Genomic DNA, 12,368 nt, shown 5'->3' with positions numbered 1-12,368 from the left:
CTTTTATTCACACTAATCACATTTGGTCTCCGTGATTCGGGCTTGGATCCTTGTAGCACAATTTTAACATTTGGTCTCCCTCGTTCGGGCTTGGATCATTGTAGCACAATATTCACATTTGGTCTCCCTTGTTCTGGCTCAGACCCTGGATCTCCCTCATTTGGGCTCGGATCAAATATTCACAACTGGTCTATCTTGTTCGGGCTCGGTGTCAGAGAGATCTTCCTCTGCGTCAACAGACTCTGTCTCAAAAACCCCCTTGTATTACTCACCTGAAGAGCTTGGGTCCGGAGGCAGAATCTTCTTCCTTCTCCTTGTAGGAAACTCCTTTTTTTATGAAGATAGGGCCTGCCACGGAAGGAAGCCACTGTGGCCGCGAAGATTCAGCAGGCCAATGACCTCGCTTCCGGGACAGCCACAAAGTAGGGGAAAAAGCCTTGTAGCGTAAAAAAACCCTGTTACTTCCAATCTTCAAGTATCGTTGCTGGAGTGGTAGTGACCTCCTTTCTTGTCGTGGAGTCCTCAATAAGACCCTTGGATCCTGTTCTCAAGTCGTATGAGGATAGTATTTCCAGTGAAAGGTCCAGAAGTCCAGGCAATAATGGGTGAACACCCCACAGAGACCGGGGATTCAAAAGACAATCCCCTAGTAGAGAATCCCAGCCTAGTGAAGTAAAGTCACAAGGTGGAGGAGCTCTGGGAAAAAGAACCGGAACAGCCTGGAGGACAGAAAACTTTGGCCGAAACCAGGGATCACGGCGATCCCAAGCGACAGCACAGAACGAAGCAGAGGAGAGGCCGAGAAAGAGCAATGTAAGTGAACCAGAACCCAAAGTTGGGGAGAGATGCAGACCGCGAGCGGCGAGCCGCTGCGGGGAAAGAGAAAGAAAGAGAAAGCAAGCGGGAAACTGCGGGCGGAATGGGACCGCCACGGCAAGCGGGCGAAATGCAATAGCACAGTCAGGGGACCAAGGGAAAGTAGCGCAGCACCACAAAAGAGGAAAAAACAGCGTGGGGACTTAAAGAGAAAATCCAAGAAAGTTGCAACGCGTCCACCGCTGGGAGGGAGTGGCTAATAAGCTCCCAGCATTGACCATGCTGCAAAACAACTAGACCACAAAGAGAGAAGTGGCAAACAACGTGATGGCAAGATCAATGGAGTCGCTGCCTCCAGTGATTCCATTTGCACCAACCCCCCGGGATTGTGACAGTATGCCCCCTCCTGTGTCTAAACCCTCCAGGCTTACCCGGGTGCACCCGCTGTAACTGATGTAACAAACGAGGGGCATGTACAAAGGATACTGGTTCCCAGGAATTTTCAGAACTCGGATAGCCCTTCCATTTCAAGTATTCCAGTCGTCCTCTGCGATAGCAAGAGTCACATATTTGTGCAACTTTGTATTCCTCAGGAGTGGTTATAGGAGGAATTCGGTCGCAAGGAACCGGTCAAATTAAGGAATCTGGTGTCACAGGGCAAAAAAGGGAAGAGTGAAACACAGGATGGATACGTCTGAGACTGTGAGGGAGTCTTAGACAAAAAGCAACAGGATTGATTTTGGAAACAATCTCGTAGGACCAATAAACCATGGAGACAACTTGGTGGGATGGACCCAAAGCGGTAGGAATTTGGCGGATAACCAGACCTTTGAACCGACCTCACATTCCAGGCCTTTTTGCCTGTGTTTATCAGCTTGAATCTTATAGCAGTCTCTGGTGTCCTGTAGACTTCTTTCGGTGGTCTTATGGGCTTCTGAGATTCTGGCAAGCGTATCTTCTATGGATGGTATGTTGGAAGACAAAGATACCACCGGCAAGTTAGATTGGGGATGCAGGCCATACGTGCAGAAAAATTGACTCATACCCAGGGCGGTGTGAATGGTGTTATTGTACGCAAACTCTGAGGTCAGTAGTAGGAAGACCCAATTGTCTTGCAGTTGGTTGATGTAACAATGGAGATATTGCTCCAATGTACTGTTGAGATGCTCTGTTTGGCCATTGGTTTGCGGGTGAAACCCGGATGAGAGTGCCCGATCTATGTTCAGTCTTTCACAGAGGGCTTTCCAGAATCGGGAGGTGTATTGGCTGTCTTGGTCCGATACAATCTTCTTGGGTAAGCCGTGGAGTCTGAAAATATCCCTTATGAACACTTCAGCCATTTCAGACGCAGAAGGTATGCCAGGCAATGGTGAATAATGTGCTAGCTTGTAGAAGGTATGATCTGTCAACATGATGCAGGTACAGCCTTGCAAAATCAGTAATTCAACCACAAAGTCTGTGGATATGTATCTCCAAGGACCTGGAGGAATCAGGCTTTGTTCTAGGAGACCAATGGGTTTCTGAGTGTTGTGTTTGCTGTGTATGCACACAGGACAGGCTTTGGTATATTCCTCAATGTCCAGTGCCTTACCAGGCCAGTAGAAAGAACGCTTGAAGAGGTCCAGGGTTCCCTTACTCCTTCAGTGTCCTGCGGTAATAGAGTCATGACACCATGAGAGACCCGAACAGCGCAATTCTATGGTGCGAAGAAACTACCTCTGTTTGACGAAGAGTAGTCCTTCCCTTTCATAGAATTGGTTACAGGCTTTGTTTTCCATAGACTCTTGCATGACTTTGGAAGCGTCTTTGACTTCTTGGAGAAAAGTGGATATCATGGATACAATCTTACTATGGGGAAGCATAAGTTCCTTGGAGTGCTCAGAGTTGAGGTCATGATCCCATCTCCGGGAAAGAGCATCGGCCAGGATGTTAAGAGAGCCCAGTGGGTAGGTGATACTGAAATCAAACTGAGCAAAGAAGTGAGCCCATCAGGCTTGGCGGGTATTGACGCACTCCATTTGTTGGAGGACCTGTCGATTCTTATGGTCTGTGGGTATAGTAAAAGGGTGTTCTCTGCCTTGCAAGAGGTGACGCCACTCCTCTCAGGCGAGCTTCATTGCCAATAGCTCTTTCTCTATCACTGAATAGTTTCTCTGGCTGGGAGATAAAGTCTTAGAGAAATACGAGATGGGATGTTCTATACCTTCATGTTCTTGAAGGAGAGCCGCTCTGACTGCCACAAATGACACGTCAGTCTCCAAGATAAATGGTTTGGATTGGTCTGGTTGATGGGGAATGGGTGGCAAGCAGAAGCGGTTCTGGAGTTGGTTGCGGCTTGCTTCTGTGGCTTGGGTCCACTGGAACAGAGTGGAAGATTTCTTTAGAAGACTTGTGATAGGTAACACCACATTAGAGAACTCCGGGATGAATTTCCGGTAAAAGTTTGCAAGACCTATGAACCTTTGCACCTCCTTGACTGATTTGGGCGAGGGCCATTCCAAAATAGCGGAGACTTTCTACAGGACCATGGTAATTCCTTGATCTGACAGAATAAACCCAAGATATCGAATGGTGGAGGTAGAAAAAACACACTTCTCCGGTTTGACCAGGAGGTGATGAGTCTGGAGTCTGCAGAGTACTTCCTGTACGTGGGTCTGTTGGCTTTGTTTGGTGCGAGAAAACACAAGAATGTCATCTAGATAGATGATAGTCGAGTGGAAAAGCAAGTCCAAAAGCAACCTGTCCATGAACCTTTGGAATATGGAGGGGGCATTGACTAATCCAAACAGCATGACTTGGTATTTGAAATGCCCAAAGTGGGTTCTGAATGCCGTTTTCCACTGATTACCAGTTCGGACATGGAGGAGATGATAGGTGCTCCTCAAGTCCAGTTTGGTAAAGATGGTTGTCCCCTGAACAGCCTCCATGATATCGGAAATGAGGGGCATAGGGTATCGGTCCCTGATGATAACTTTGTTAAGACCGCGAAAATCGATGCACAGCCTCAACTCCTTGGAATCCCTTTTCGGGATAAAGAAAAGGGAGGTCCCGGCTTGTGAGCAAGAAGTTTTGATGAGGCCATTGGTGAGATTAGCATCCAGATAGTCCCTAACGACGTGTTTCTCTGTGATGGAAAGGGAATACATCCGCCCAAAAGGTACTAACGCACCAGGAACAAGATGAATGGTGCAATCCTCGGGTCTATGAGGTGGAAGTTCCATAGGTATCTTCTCAAGCAAAACTTCCTTAAATTCCATTAGATCAACTGGGAGACAATGGATGGAACTGGACTCAGCGATAGACACCATCTTGGTTGTCTCAAAACGGCAATTCTGATTACAATAGGGTGAATGAAAACTGAGTTGGTTTTCAGTCCAATTGATGGTTGGGTTATGCTTGCGAAGCCACCCTATACTCAGGATGACAGAAAAGTGAGCCGCTCGGATTATGTCGAACGACAACCTTTCGGTATGCTTCAGAATGGTAACTGGTAGTTCGTCAGTAGTGTGGGTAATAAGACCTACGCTCAGGGGCTCGCCATCAACCCCTTCAACCTTCTGGTCTTCCTTCTTTTCTATGCATCTGAGACCTATCTTCTAAGCCCAGAGAGTATTGAAAGAATTCCCTGTGGCTCCACACTCCGACAATGCCAGAGTGTCGATCTTCTGTTCTCCGAACATAAACTGTATGGCCACCACCATAAGACGGGAGTCCTCCGAAGCATTGGGAGAAGAGACTGCTAAGGCGACATAGGGCCTGTTCTGGCGGCCTCAGTATTCTGTCCCTCTTAACACCAAAGGCACCCGTTTCCCGAGTGCCTAGGGGGAACTTCAGGGCAGTCTCTTAACAAGTGAGCCCAATACAACAATACATACACAGGCTTCCTTCCCTCCTTCTCTTTCACTCTTCAGGCGTTAGAGGGGCTTGAGCCATTTCTACTTGCATGGGTTCTACCTTTGGTTGCCGAGTAGTTAGTGATGAAGAAGAGCTGCGCCATAGGGTCAACCGGCGTAGAATCATGTGTCAGCAGCTGCAAGGGTGCAGCAGGTGGAGGCGGGCTGTGGCGAATGGAGCCACTAGTGTCATGGGTTGTGGCAGTGGCGTGGGTTGCACCGGTGCCAGCTGCTGAGGAAGCATGGGGGCTATCATGTCTTGTCTGATGCCTCTAAGGATGCTTCCAATCTGCATCGACCGCATGAGCTTTAGGAATTCATCAAAGAATCGCTCCTTGAACCTGGGCCGCAGCCTGCTGTGGGGACATGAACTGCTGCCTGCCCGGGATATGCGAGAACGACACTTTCGTGTAGCGTGCTTGTCCCGCGATGGTCGGGTAAATTGTGCACCAAATGACCTAAGGCGTAGGCACCCATTCTGACCTTTTAGTGGAGCCCCGCCTTGTAGGTTCGCAGGATGGGCGGGCTTCTGGCCTGGTAGCTAAGGTTTCCTGCCTTTGGGCTTCGTCAGATTGGCGTGTCTCTGGTCTGGCCGCCATCTTGTCTGCGCCTTCTGCACATGGATCCATGGATGACATGGGCCTGTGTTCTGCCTGTTTGCTGTTATGTGTAGGCTCTGTCCTTACACATCAGGTGTACGACTGGTAGGCTGTTGGCCCTCGGCCAGGGTGCCGGTAGTGCTGTCTGTGCTGCGTTTAGGCGCCGCCTTATGCATAGGCCTTGTAATAGGGTAAAGCCCCACGGGATGAGTCCTGGTGTGTGAGCCCCTTAGCTCAGCCCCTTGACAGCGGGACTGGGAGGACCCGTGGACCCCTCGGACGACAGGCCGGTAGCTGCTCCAGTCTAAGTACCCTTCTTGCCGCTGATAATGCCCGACTTGTCCCTCCTGTTGGTAGGCTTCACCGGGAAGGAGTCGCCCTTACGGGGTGCTTTGCTGAACTATATACTAGCTTTCTTGGTCTTCCTCCACACGTACTCCTTAATGTGCTCCAGTGGCAACCTGGAGAGCAGCTCACTATACTGCGCAAACCGGTTATTGGGGGATCGGGGAGTGAGCATGTTGCATGCCGAGCAGCCTTCCCATCCGTGGTCTTCTACCAGGCACCAGAGGCAGTGGGCGTGCAGGTCCGACGTGGGAAATGAAACATCACACAACGGGCACCTACTGAAGCCTGCCACAGACACCATGTGCCGGGGACAGGTTGGGGCACAGGTGGACGGTGTACCCCTGGAAATAGTTGAGGTATCTGAAAAAGATTTAATAGAATTATTAGACTCTAAACAAGACTATGGGAAAGCGCGTGGAATTAGAGGCCCAGGCGGGCTTAACTACAAGCGCTGGTGAAACCAGTCCGCTCCTGTCACAGTGGAAAAGAGGACTGGGGTGTGGCACCGGTGGGCAGGGTTAAGGGAGTGCACCTATGAATTTAAAGAGAAAGTGTGATTTTTCTGGTGAAATAGGCTCTGTTCCCGTCCCTAGCGAGGGACGCCCATGTAGGATGGAGGAAAGGGGATGGGACGTACAAGTGCCCACTCGTGGCAGGACAGCAGCTCCCTGGTGAGTGAGTCTGCAATGGTGTTCTTGGTGTATGCCAGGTGAAAGTGGATGAGGAACATGTCCTGAAGAATGGCCCAGTACCACAGGAACTGGGCTTGCAGGGAGAGAGTCGGGGAGCACGTCCCGCCCTATTTCGGGATGTAGAACATGGTGTTGGTGTTGTCCGGGTAGATCCACACCACCTTCCCCTATAGCTGAGGCTGGAATGACTTGAGGGCCCAGAAGACCGCTCAAAGCTCCAGGACGTTTATGTACTCCTGGAGCCAGAGATCTCTGGTGCGAGACTGCCCTGTGTGGGCTCCCCAACCCTCTAGGGAGGCGTCCGTGGTGACCGTGGCCTGGTACGGAGGAATCCGAAAGGGGGCTCCTTGAGTGAGATGTGAATGCACCGCCCACCATTGTAGAGCCTGCAGGAATGCTTGATTGAGGGTGATCTTGTATTGTTTTTGTATTGCAGCAAGTCATGTCTTTCAGAAGCTTTGTATGAAACAGTCAAGGCCGTAGCCACCTCTCTCCTTGACTCCCGAGGAGTACATTGCTTGCTTACGGAGTTCACCAAATTCAGGGAAGTCTTCCTGGATAAGGACGCCCAAAATCTACCACCCCATCGACATTGTGGTATCAATCTCATCCCTGGGGCACTGATTCCGTTTGGGAGGATGTACCCATTGTCGTTGAGCGAGAAGAAAGTACTCCGAGAATATTTGGACTCCAACCTTCAAAACGGCCTCATCCAACCTTCTTGCTCTCCTGCTGTTTTTCATACTGAAACGTGATTCCAAGGAGCTCAGGCCGTGCATTGATTACCGGGGATTGAACCGGGTTACCATCCGAGACCATTACCGATGCCTTTAATAAAGGATATCTTTGAAGCTGTTTAAGGAGCGGTCATCTTATCTAAGCTAGACCTCAGACAGGCATACCTTCTCCTGAGAATCCAGGCAGGTGATGAATGGAAGACCGCCTTTCGAACCCCGTTTGGTCATTTTGAATACAAAGTGATGCCCTTAGGGCTTTTCAATGCCCCAGCCGTTTTACAGCGGTTAATGGACGTTTGTTTTCTGACTTGCTGTTCCATACCATGATTGTCTATCTAGAAGACATCCTGTTTTTTTCCTCTTCTTCCCAGCAACATCAAGGGCATGTACATGAGGTGCTACAACGGCCACAAGAACATCCGCTTTTGGTCAAACCCGAGAAATGCCTGTTTCAGGTATCCTCAGTGCCCTATTTGGGCTTCAATCTGTCCAAACAGTGTGTCAAGATGGATCCCAACAAGGTAGCACCCATTCTTGGGTGGCCTACTCCGATCTCCTTAAAGGACATCCAAAGGTTTTTGGGCTTAGCTAACTTTTACTGGAAATTCATCCCGGAATTCTCCAGAGTCGGTCTTCCAATAACATCTTTGCTTAAGAAAACAGCAACCACTTTCTGTTGGACTGAAGCCGCAGATGCTGCTTTCCAACATCTTAAAGCCCTGTTTTGCTGGGCTCCTGCACTACGACAAACGGATCAGTCCCGCCCGTTCATAGTGGAAGCAGACGTGCCCGCTGCGGCTATTGGGGCAGCCTTGTTACAGGACTTCAAAGGTGTAGAGCATCCTGTGGCCTATCTCTCGAAGACCCTCACTCCCAGCCAAGCCAGCTAATCTGTGAGAAAGAATTACTGGCCTGTGAGGAATGGCGCCACCTGCTCCAAAGGGGTTCCTATTCTTTTTTGATCTGTACTGACCATAAGAAATTGAGAGTACTCCAATAAATGGAGTGTGTTAACTCACGCCAGGCAAAGTGGGCGCATTTCTTTGCTCAATACGATTTGGCCATCACATACATTCGACCTAGTCGACCATAACATCCTCACATCTCACCTTTCCAATGCAGCCCACTTCTCCCACAAAGCAACCACCTGGATCACCTCATTTCTTGAAGGCAGAGCCATGAAAGTCTACTCTGACCAGGCCAACGCTCCCCCCAACACCATAAACTGTGGAGTCCCACAAGGCTCCTGCACTGCACCGACCCTCTACAACCTCTTCACTAAAACCCTCTTTTACTTACTGGACGCTCTCGGCATAGCCTACACCAACTATGCCGATGACACACAAGTCCTACTCCCACTCACTGGAGATTATGCCAAAGACACAGAAGCTCTCCTCAACATCTACTCCACAATTCAGACCTGGATGGTGATTAATGGTCTTTGCATTAACAGTGATAAAACCAAGATCATCATCCTGGCACCCAGCGAAATTCTTTCCAGACTCAGCCAAGACTATTCACACATGACCGTTGACAACATCAACATACCGGTCTCCACTGCCGTCAAGACCCTAGGAGTCTACCTGGGCACCACACTCTCCATGTCCAGACAAGTCAGCGCCATCTCCTCTTCATCCGCACTGACCACCAAACTCATCTTTGCCATAAAACCCTACCTCACCACGCCCAACTGCCTCTCCATCGCTAGAGCAACCGTAGGAGCCAAATTAGACTAATGCAATGCCCTCCTAGCCGGCACATCTGCAATAAATCTAAAAAAGCTCCAAATAGTGCAAAACAATGCGCTCCGCGCTGCCCTGCACATCCCTAAATCCGACCATGTATCTCAGGCCCGTAGAGATGCGCACTGGCTTCCAGTCAAGGAAAAAATCCATTTCAAAATACTCACCCTCACTCACAAATGTATCAATCATACTGCTCCATCATACTTATCAGAAACCATAAACAGGAAATCCTTGCTCCGTCCAACAAGAAGCCAATATGACAACCAACTCCAAGTTCCCATCATAAGAAGAGCCAAAACTGAAGGCATTGGCTTCCCTCGGGCTGATTGCGTGCTTTAAAAATCTGAATAAATAAATAAATATCTACAAAACGTCCTGGCAGACACATTGTCGCACATCCCAGTGCCTGGTCTTTGCTTGGAACACGGACCGGAACTACTCTTTGTACGCAATAAGATTGTGTGACAAGTGTCGGTCTTTCTCCAGAAAGTTAAGGAAGCCATCAGCCAAGGTACTACCACACCTAAGGTCTCCATCAAGGACCAGATCTTGAAGAAGGATGGGTTGGTTTTTGCCAATCATCGTTTATAGCTTCCTGCCGAAGATTCTCGTCGCCACGTATTATGCTGGTGCCACAACAGTAAGCTAGTGGGACATCGAGGAAGTTTCTACACCCTACTGCTTATTTGTAGTAACTTCTGGTGGCCGGGGTTACCTGCTGATGTCAAAAAGTATTCCAAGGCTTGTCCGACATGTACTCGTGGTAAATACAGCACACAGAAACCAGTGGGTTTGCTAGAACAAGGACCTGTACCTTCTATACCATGGAGTCATATCTCAACTGACTTTATTGTTGACCTTCCTCCCTCTGAAGGATGTTCGTGTATCATTGTTACAGTTGGTTGGTTGTCCAAAATGGCCCATTTCTCTCCTCTCCCAGGATTACCTTCGGTTTCAGTTATGGATGCGGTTTTTGCCAAATAAGTATTCCATCTGCATGGCCTACCTGAAAAGATAATATCCGATTGCGGTAGCCAGTATACCTCCAAGTTCTGGAAGGCATTATGCTAACAGCTTGGAATAAAAAGGGCCATGTCTTCCAGATCTCATCCCCAGACAAATGCGCAGACAGAACAGCTCAATGCCACCTTGGAACAATACTTATGCTGCTTCATCAATTTCCAGCAGAATAACTGGGTGGCCCTCTTGCCCACCGCAGAGTTTTCCTATAATAACTCCTCACATTCAGCCACAGGTCTTCGCCCGTTCTTCTGTAACTACGGTCAACAGCCACTCAGTTTCCTACCAAGTTCTCTCAATACTTCCGTCGACGCTGTGCTGTCCGACATCACCGAAGCTCACCAGATAGCCCAACAGAGTCTTCAGGATAGTAAGAGCCGCTATCAGGTCCAAGCGGACCGTCATCGTCGAGAAACGCCTGACTGGAAGAAGGGTTCCAAGGTATGGCTTGCTACTAAATTTCTGCCCTGATGGGTACGCCCTTCCAAGTTATCACCATGCTTTTTGGGTCCTTTTTCGATCACTGAACGAATCAATCCAGCCACATTCAAGCTTCAGCTGCCCAAACGCCTTAGTCGCATCCACCCTGTGTTTCATGCGTCCTTGTTCAGGGACTCTGTCGAAGATTGCTACAATCGCTCCCTAAGCAAACCTTGCTTACCCACAGTTGAGACACCGGCGGAATATGAGGTTTCCCAAATATTGGACTCCTGGTACAAGAAGGGAAGACTTGAATACCTAATACGTTGGAAAGGGTACTCACATACTGAAGATTCCTATGCACCTCGCTCCCATGTACATGCTCCCAGGCTTGTTCAGAAATGTCATAGAACACACCCGGGCAAGCCCGGTAAACCCAGAAGTGGCAGGTGGTATACTGACACGTGCCCGCTCAGATGGCGCATGTGGAATGAATGGAGATTACACCGCCGTTGATCGGCACACCACGCTTTTCAGCAATGTGAAGTGATGGTCCAGTTCTTTCCAACATGGCTGCCGCTGGGTTGCATTTAGCCATTCGGCACCCGGCGGGCGGCGCGTTGCAACCCGTGAGCTACCTGTCTTTGGGTCTGACGCTAGTTTTCTGCCTTTGCCCTCCACTTGGCACCTAGCCCTTTCTCTTTCTGCATTTCTTTCGCCTTGCCTTTCCACCTGCCTGCCGTTCCTAGACGGCTCTTTATGTTACCTTGGTTTCTACTCAGCATTGGCCGTGGCCCTCCCTCGATCGCACTCTCTCTCTCCTCTCATGGCATTCGCTCCTTCCCCTGCTCTGTGGGTGCCAGCTTTGATTTCTCTCTAGGTTCTCCCTATGTGCTTTCTTTCTGTGCAGGTGCTGCTCTCTCTCTCACCCCAGGGCTTCTCTCTCTCCTAGCCTTCTTTGATTGCCCTTGTGTTATCCCACTGGACTTTGGAAGTCCCAACACTCTTTACTGTTCCTCCTGGCTGGACTACAATGTTTTCTTACCTACGGTCTGCAGAAGGTGTGGGCCGCTTCTGAAAGGATTTCTACACTGGAATTTTACCATTTGTAAATCGATCTTTCAATACTCCGGGCTACTGTCTTCGCAGCCCCAACCATTCAGATCACAACAGAATGTTGTTTTTGCTGCCTTCCAAGGCTTTTTCCCCTTTGCAGCGTCCTCTGAGAAAGGGCCACTAGCCCGCCAATTCCAGTAGGCAGGCATGGTTGCTTCCCTCCGAGGAAGACCCTATCTCTACCACACAAAACTGAAAACCTGGCGGAGAGGAAGAGGCAAGAATCTGCAGGAAAGTTCCAGTGAGCCAGGTGAGGACAAAGAGGAGTTATCTGAAGTAAAATGACAAACCTAGTGAACTTGATAATTACATATGATTGCACAATACATACTGATTGGTCCCTGCAGCCAAAAGCAAACCCCTACTTCTTATTATTGGTTGTCTTAACTGCCACTCACCAAGCCCACATGATTTATCTTGGCACGCCTTATTTGACTGACACATAGACAAATTAAACTTGTGTGAGATCCTGCTGGATCTCATTATAAATACTTTATCGCCTGCCAAAACAGCCTCATATCTGATCGCCGAGACCTGCCAAGTTCACTTGGCAGGCTATACTGTGAAAACCTCTCATGAGCTCAGCAAATTTGTTGCTAGTTAAGCAGCTGCTTGCTCGAATTGGTAGTCTTCCCAGGCCTTTAGCCGGATCTATGATCCATCACTGTCAGTTCTTCCTAGCAAGAAATTCTAAATACACAATTCCCAGCTGTCTGCCAAAAAATATTCAACATCAGAATGATTCAGCTATTCATCTGTTTGCAGGCCATCATTTTATATTCAGCATCCATCTTAAAATTCATCTGAACTTGCTTAGCCTAGAGATTCAGCCACACTACCAAAAAACCTTTAAAAATAATTCATTTTGAGGTCAGTTTACAGATTACATTTTCGATATCCATGTTGTATGTGTAATACCTGAGACACCCTCCATCTCCTGAGTAATTCTGGCCGCAAAGGAATACGTCGCCCTATGTGTATT

Source organism: Ambystoma mexicanum, chromosome 5q, assembly GCF_040938575.1.
Source record: "Ambystoma mexicanum isolate Mex_15411 chromosome 5q, UKY_AmexF1_1, whole genome shotgun sequence".
NCBI classification, from domain to species: domain Eukaryota; kingdom Metazoa; phylum Chordata; class Amphibia; order Caudata; family Ambystomatidae; genus Ambystoma; species Ambystoma mexicanum.
This window is presented reverse-complemented; position numbering follows the sequence as displayed.